Below are 8,394 nucleotides of genomic sequence, written 5' to 3'. Positions count from 1 at the left end.
ATTACATGGAGATTCATTGGTACATGTATTAAGTATAGCATGGAGATTTATTGGTGCATGTATTAAGTACAACATGGTGATTTATTGGTACATGTATCAAGTATAGCATTGAGATTTATTTGTACATGTATTTAGTACAACATAGTGATTAATTGGTACATTTATTAAGTATAGCATGGACATTAATTAGTTCATGTATTAAATATAGCATGTACTTTAATTGGTACATGTATGAAGTATAGCATGGCGATTAATGCGAACATGTATGAAGTATAGCATGGAGATTAATTAGTACATGATTGTATGAAGTTTAGCATGTACTTTAATTGGTACATGTATGATGTATAGCATTGCGATTAATGCGAACGTGTATGAAGCATAGCATGGACATTAATTGGTACATGTATGAAGTATAGCATGGACTTTAATTTGTTCATGTATTTAGTAAAGCATGTAGATTATTTGGTACATGTTTCATGTATATCATGGAGATTACTTGGATCTTGTATTAAGTTTAAAATGGAGATTAACTGGTTTATGTATTAAGTATATCATGGCTATTTATTGGTACATGTATCTTATACAACTTTATATTAGGTTTATGAATTTCGATTTGCATTCCATTACAGCCATCTTTACAATGCGAGGGTAGAAACGTTAACGTTTTGAAAAGAACGTAAAGTTCATTGCAGCAGAGGAAATATATTCCAAACCAAAACATATTCCTTAAAAGTATAATTCCAACATGACACAAAACGTGTTTTAAATTTGTGTTAATTATCACTGATGAAGGCTGTACTATGCCATCTCTTTAATATCATCGGATGAAATTTGTTCAGCCTCTGTGGTGTCTCGATTGTTTTATACTGTGACGTCATTGTCACGTGGCCTCCTCGTGACGAACGCGGTAAAGAATCACAGCCAGAACGTGTATGCTGATGGTGATTTAAACACGAGGTTGTAGTCACAGGTAGTGTCACGAACGTATCCTGTAAAAGGACACAACACATTTTAGCTCTATATATTATGATACTATGATACACATATGCGTATGTGTCGGCCTCGTTGTTCAAAAACTTTATAATTCCAACATCGAGAAACTATTCAAATGAATCTTGGTACACATGTTGCCAGATACTAACCGTACATGCACGACAGGGCTCATTACTCTGGATTTAAAAGTTTATGAATCATGTCCCTAAGTATACTGGAACAAGAAAGCCGAGCGTCGCGTTCGCGACGTTGCGATATTGAAGACGTTGTTATGATGTGAACGTAATATTGTATAGTCCTAATATTTGACTACACCCCTGAAGAAAAGTCAAGTGACAAGGGAAACCACACTACCCACATTGCTGTACAATTAGCCAGTTAAATTTCAAGGAGGTAGAATTGTATATATATATATTGGAACCAAATATCTGATATGCGAGTCTACTGTCATGTTGTTTAAAAACAATGTGACGGCTTCATTTACACAGCTGAACTTGACTTATATATTATCTGGCAGAGCTGTTTATAGTTCGCTTCCTCTATTGACGTTCTATTTTTTTATTAAGATACGACGTTGTACATAATTACTATGTTAAATTTTCAGGAATGGTTTATACCTGTCCACTAGGTCAAAGAATTGTTATTTTGTAGCATATTACGCAAAATAAAAGACATTGATGGACTCACAGATTCTGCAGCACCATTTTCATATTTGGCTTACGCAAAAGAAGCCCAAACGCGGAAGTCAGCATTCCTTTTATGGTAATGAGCGTCCCTGACGACGCCAAGACGCCTCCGATGGAGACACCGGTTAGGGCTGACCCTAGAAAATACTGAGGCGCGCCGGAAGAAAGTAGAATTAATAGGTTTCCGGTCAGATACGATACCGATACTAAGCCGAAAAGTAAACATGAGTAGCTGATTCCCGGAATCTGTCTCAGTAGGCCTGGAACTAAACCGGATATTACGTTTACGCCGTTCGCAACGAGGGCGTTCAAACCCTCCTCTCGTGACAACCCGCGCAAGCTAGCTATGTCGAGCTGTAACGTCAGAAATGCGTTAATAACAGCCAAATGTAATCCCGTTTCAACCATTTTAAGCACATTTTCTAGGAACAACACCTCTCGCATTTCAAAAACTATTTTCCGATCAGCAGTCACTGCATGCAGCCAATATAGAGCCCCTGGTGTTTAAATTATATTCACCGATTTCTTGTTACAGCTTTCATTGTCACTGTCAGTATTTGTTTCTGGGAAATCTGATGTTCTTTTTATTGGCTGGTTCGAATAAATGAGAAGGGGTAAAATCCAAACATTAAGAAAGACACCACCGAGCACAAGAAATGTTACCATGAGCCCGAAAGCCTCCACAAGTCTGGAAAACAAAAGGGGATAGAATACCCCAGCAAGCCCGCTTCCGGTGCTAAGGATGCTAAGGCAGACGTGACGTTGACGTCCGACAAACGCTTAACTGACGGTCGTGATGAAAACGACATAAAAAGACTAATGAAAACGTGTATTGGTACAGGTTTTAAGCATAACATTGAGATAAGTAGTTTTTTTTTTAATTTAAAACATAACATGTGGTGTAGCGTTGAATAGCACTGATGCGGGGCTGATTTTAAAAATAGTTCACATATAATACATTTTTTTGCCAAATAATATTGGCGTTTTACATATAGTGCATTTTACACATGTTACCGTTACAAAGTAAACAACGAGATACAAATACACCAATATCGAAGGAAATTCTCTCCAACCAGAACGAGACTGACAAACAGGTTGGCAAAAAAGCTGCCTATTGGAATCAAAATGGCGGCGATAACAGAAGATCGGAACAATCCCATTCGACGAATTAAGGCGCCGCTTACTCACCCTGGAAGATGAAAACAGTTGTTTTTTTCTGAAATTAATACATATCTAAGGACTGGTATAACTTTTGTAATACAACTATGGTTACCTCCTTCATATTTGTTACGGCTCTCCACGCGCTAAACTGGATCAAAGTAAGTCTTAATATAAGATACTTCTGGGAATGCTGTTGTCTCCTTTATTGTAAATGTTCGGTCAAAGCTGAGTTTATAAAGTTAATGCAGACCTACTGACTTCCTCCTGTGTGAAGTTACTCGTGTATGTGGAAATATTTTTAAGATAATTTGCTTCCCCTCGCATTAATAAATAACATGCAAAATTGTTTGTGTTTTGGATGTGTAACAATTCAAAATAGGTGACACAGTGCTTAAACATCACATTAAAGCAGTCCCACAAACATTATTATACAAAAATAAAATGTACAGTGCTTTTTTTAATGAATTTAAAAACTTTAGCAATGCCATACGCATAAAAGCATAAAGATACATTAATGGAATAATTGGTAGAAAGCTTAATATAGTAGGAGATACTGGATAAACGAACTTAGTGAGGTGACGACGCCCATGAGGCCCGCACATAGACCTGAAGTAGCCGTGCATCCCCGCTGAAAGTGAGCCTCAAAGTCGAGATATAGGGTGCTGATTGAATATGAGATACCGACGCTAGCGGAGTCTGCGAGAAATATGAAACACATCATTCGCCATCGACCTGACCATTTACTGTAATATTGAATTGTGTTTCATTCCAAAGAGTAATCGCCGTGCAGGTCTTCATAATAATATAACACTTTTGAATTTTGGCTTTTATACTACAAGGCATTTTAACCTCACATGATTCGACATTCGATGGGTTCGAGCTTCATCATTTTCACATTCTCTTAGTCTCTCAAAACAAAAAACACATTCTAGTTTATCTCAAACGTTATAATGTTATATTTTCAAAGCCAAGCTAATCAAAAGTAGAGCGAATAACAAAATGTGTTATTTTTTCAATCATTCGAGTTGTAAAATATGTTTCTCTCTAAAACCCTCGTTGAGGATTTTATTTTAATTTCAGATTTAAATATTACTGTGAAGTATTATATATGATTTGGAGGTACCTTGTTAGGAAAGAAACATATAATACAAATTATAATGTATTTCCAAAGTATCTTGGAATTGAAAATGAAATATTATTATTGATAAATAATTTATTCTTACAGTGTTTAAAGTCCTAGTGCGTCATTACTTTAAAGAACCACTCTTAATTCTGTAAATTTGAAATGGACACTATTGTTGAAAGTTAGATTTGTCCATCGACAACTGTATAAAACAATCTCATGAGGATAATGCACCTGAGCCTCCTTAGCAAGTTTGGCCTACAAGTTCATTGTGGTCTAGCTACGCCCCTATATTTAAAAACATAGATTCCAAATCAATATGATATTATTATGCATAATACTGTCTTACCTACTCTCCATTATCTCCGTATAATATTGATAATTTTAACACGGTATTAGATGTGTCATTTAGAAGTGCTATACGCAAAACATTTGGTCGAATTGCAAGATGTCAAAGATTTGAGCACATTATAAAGGGGCAAGACACCAGATAGTCCAAAAAACGGCAAATACAGTATTTCCTCAAAACAAGCCTAGAAATGTCCAAGCGAGCTAGTAAGAGGCCGGTAATAATCATTTTACATGGTTAACAGAATAAAAGCAACAATCGTGTTGCTGTCACATCTGTGTTTCCTCGTTTAAAGCTGCACTCTCACAGCTTTAACGTTTTGACCTTTTTTATTTTTTGTATTGGACTGGATTCGGAAACTAATGTTTTATGGCTAAATGCGTTATTACCGGTTTAAGAAAAATGCACGAAACATCAATTTTTGAACTTAGATATGAAAATCTGCGATCTGATTTTTGTCAGCAGTCATAAATAACTGGTGTTCATGCATTTTCGCATAAATTGGCACGTTCCAAAACAAAACAAAAAATGTGACAAAATGCTAAATCTGTGATTGTACAGCTTTAAAATATCGTATAATGGTTTCCCAGATTAAGTCAGATCTGTTTATAAGTCCAGATATATATACCAACGTTATTTTTAAACTATTTATCTGGTGGACATCCCTAGTAAATTTCGAATTGGACAAATTCGCCTAAAATGCGCGCAAGATGCATGTGTCGTAAGCGATATGATACAAAGTAAGATTCGATATGTTGTACAAAATGATGTGAATTTTATGTTAGTTTTTGACAATTTTCATTTTTTCGTGCAACTTTATCATATGGTGTCTAGTCCCTTTAACGTTGGTATGAATAACAAGATAAACTCTTTGTCGCGTTAATAAATTACCATACTAAATATCGTGAGACGCGCTGCGCCCTGTGCATAATATCTGTTTGTACTATAGTTTTGTCTAAAAGAGACATGAGCGTAATTTAATGTAGTGTTGTTGTTGTTTTTCTTTTGTTTATTTGTCTGTCTATCTTTTCAGATAGTTCAAACGATGTGAACTAGATAGTGGCTTTTGTATCAAAGTATTCAGTTATTTTTTAGTTAAGTCAACAGTATGCAATTACGTGGCTTTGTTTAGAAATAGGTAATATTTTCTTTACATTTTATTAATAAGTTATTGATGATAAACTTAAATTATAACTTTAGCCATGCTGACATGATGTATAGTATTACAAGATCGTTATATTTAAGTCTTAAAATTATTTTTCACTTTTAAATGAATTGATGCATAAGCATGCATTAAAATAACCTAAATACTCGTCATGAACAAAATGTTACATTTATTCTTCATTTTTTTTATATGAGCGCTTATACCTAGAACATATATAGACAATACTGTTACGCCTTTAATGAAAAGTGATTTGTTTTAATGTTACTTGACCATTATAATATTGTATCATTTAAGCGGTGTGCATGTGTGTGTGGTGATTTATTCGGTGATTGGGCTTGACCCACTGATGCGAAAAGAGCAACAGGGTTCCGGTGGCAACTTCATGGTACCTTTGTCTGACGAAGTGAGCATGTTAGTCTAATTGTTCCCAGTAGCGTACTACTATAATTATGTTAGTCGCAAAGGCCATGTTAAAGAATAAATTCATCAGAACTACATTCCCTGCAAGACGTTGTTTCATGAGCTGTTGTGCAATTGAAATATGCAAAGAAACGATTTGTAGTCTTATTAGCTCAGTAGCACTGACACTTGCAAATTAGTATTAAAGAGTCATCATGCGAACACTAACACCTCAATCTGAAACGACCATCAAAGAATTGACTGTTTCACTTAATAGAACAAAGAATAAAAACGACCACGATATCTAGAGTACGTACAAACAAGAAGCTATATGTGCACTATGTGTAAGAAAACTGCTTTAGGTTATAATAGAAAAGCAAACGGCCAAAAAACTATAAACACGTTACCCGAACAGAAATATAGATGTTTTCGAACACATATGCTAGGCTCTAATCACAGCAATAAAATGTCATCATTTTTTCAGTTATATTTCAGTCTTTGCGCATACATGTATATGCATTGTGACAAACAATCAAATGGCTAGAATATCTAGAAGGTCTACCAACCAATACGGAGATATAATTAGGATGTTGTCGAATATAATTCGGGCTGGTCTTGTTAAATGTTAAAGAAACACTTGCAGACAACCCATTACGATATCCCATTTTGTTATTTTAGGGAGCGTCCTCGTGCGCATTGGTTTTGAGCTCTGAGCCAAACAAGTAAGCAAAAACAACTTAAATTAGTTCATTGTTCGATGTTCGATAATTTTACAACGATATTTGGTTGATACTGCTATTAAACTGATTGACATCAATGCATTGAAAGAAAACGCAAGTGTCAAGTGACACTGAACACTTTCGATTCTGAGCGTGGTACCACGACAATTTAAATTCCTTGTTTTTAGGTTGTTTTACAATACATGAGTCAAAAGTCAAACTGCAAGAGATCATGCTTCTTCTTTTCCTTAAAGAAATTTGGAGCACCAGACTTGGACATGTGTTATAAATGCCAGTGTTTAATACCCTGGAGTATTTTACTGGTATGCTTTTATTGTTAAAACAATAATCCAGATTCTAGAAGTCGATATAGGGTAACATTTCAATGTCGTTTAGATTAATTTAAAAAGGAAACTTTTTCAGATTTGTTTTCAATTCTATAAAGTTCTATCATTGAACGTCTTCTTCCAACGATCAGATCTAGGCATACTCATTGGGGTATGCTTGATTTAAAACAAGTTGGTGTAATCTAAATACTAGATTTAGATCCAGGACCCAGGGATGATGATCTATTTAGATATAAGAATTCTGATGATAAAGTTCCTCGGTCACCAATCTGGGTACCTTTTCCGGAAAATTGCTCAATTAGAATGTATGCAGAAACAGTACGTTGATATGTACAGTTTGTGGATTATTAAAAACCAAGAAACGGTAAAAAAAATAAAGTTGGGTCTCGTTTGAAATTATTTTCCGAGGCTCGACAATGTACGATATCACCCTCACATCTGATGTGCTTTTTCATTTAAGGCAGTGTCATAGTTTGAACGTTTCAATTCATAAACCCTATATGTTCATAGATATGTTACTAATCACACCCAGTTTAGAACAAGTGATCAGTATTAGACAGTCAGACATCAGTAGGTGGCAATATCGACAGCACTAAACAGCAGGTATGTTTTTATATAATGACTTAATATAGTTTCCTAAATCATGATCATTATTTGTATGAACTATTGAGTCAAGGAATAATATTTTTTGCAAACTCGTTTCCCTATTCCAGATAACAGATTGATCTACTCTGGGAGGAAACTGTCGAAGGAGGAGAGGGGCGTTTAAGATATTTTAAAGGAAGATGTCATCTTTACGTGTGGCGTGTGGTTGAACTGTTCGTGTCCAGTGACCATCCTCTAAATAGACTGTTTGGATTTTCACCAAACGTCTTCTTCTTGCTCCAGTTGCTGCTCACTATTTCAGTAGAAGATCAGGATTTCCTGTGGCTTGTATTGGCTGTTGATCTTCGAATGTCGCTGAAATTCCAATAGGATTAAAGGGTTTTATCAAATTATTTATCCGGTTTGCAATGATTATAGAGGAACATAAGTAAAAGAAAGATCAAGCGGTGAAAAAATATGATAAAATAACAGTTGTAGTTGACAAATGAGTTCTAATGATTTTGAGCAAGTAGGCTGACTTGTGTGCGTTATTTCGTTTAGATCGCTCATACTAGAAAAAAAAATAAAATTATGCAAAACTGCATGATAACAAATATATTATATAATTTATAATTTAACACGGTATTAACAGACCATGCGCGACAACGAAGGATACAGTTTTATATATCTTTAACATAAATTGAGGTTTAAATGGATATTAAACCTGTACGAATAAATATACTCAGTTCAAGTGTTGTTCCACCCATCTTTTTTCAATGCAATAAAACTGTAAATTTGCTATGTGACGCTTTTTGTTTTCTGTATGGCCATGATCTTGCGCTGTGTTTTTTATTGCATTATTCTGAC

The sequence above is a fragment of the Mya arenaria genome, chromosome 9 (genome assembly GCF_026914265.1).
Source record: "Mya arenaria isolate MELC-2E11 chromosome 9, ASM2691426v1".
NCBI classification, from domain to species: domain Eukaryota; kingdom Metazoa; phylum Mollusca; class Bivalvia; order Myida; family Myidae; genus Mya; species Mya arenaria.
The sequence above is the reverse complement of the archived record's forward strand: the minus strand, read 5'-3'. Positions refer to the sequence as shown.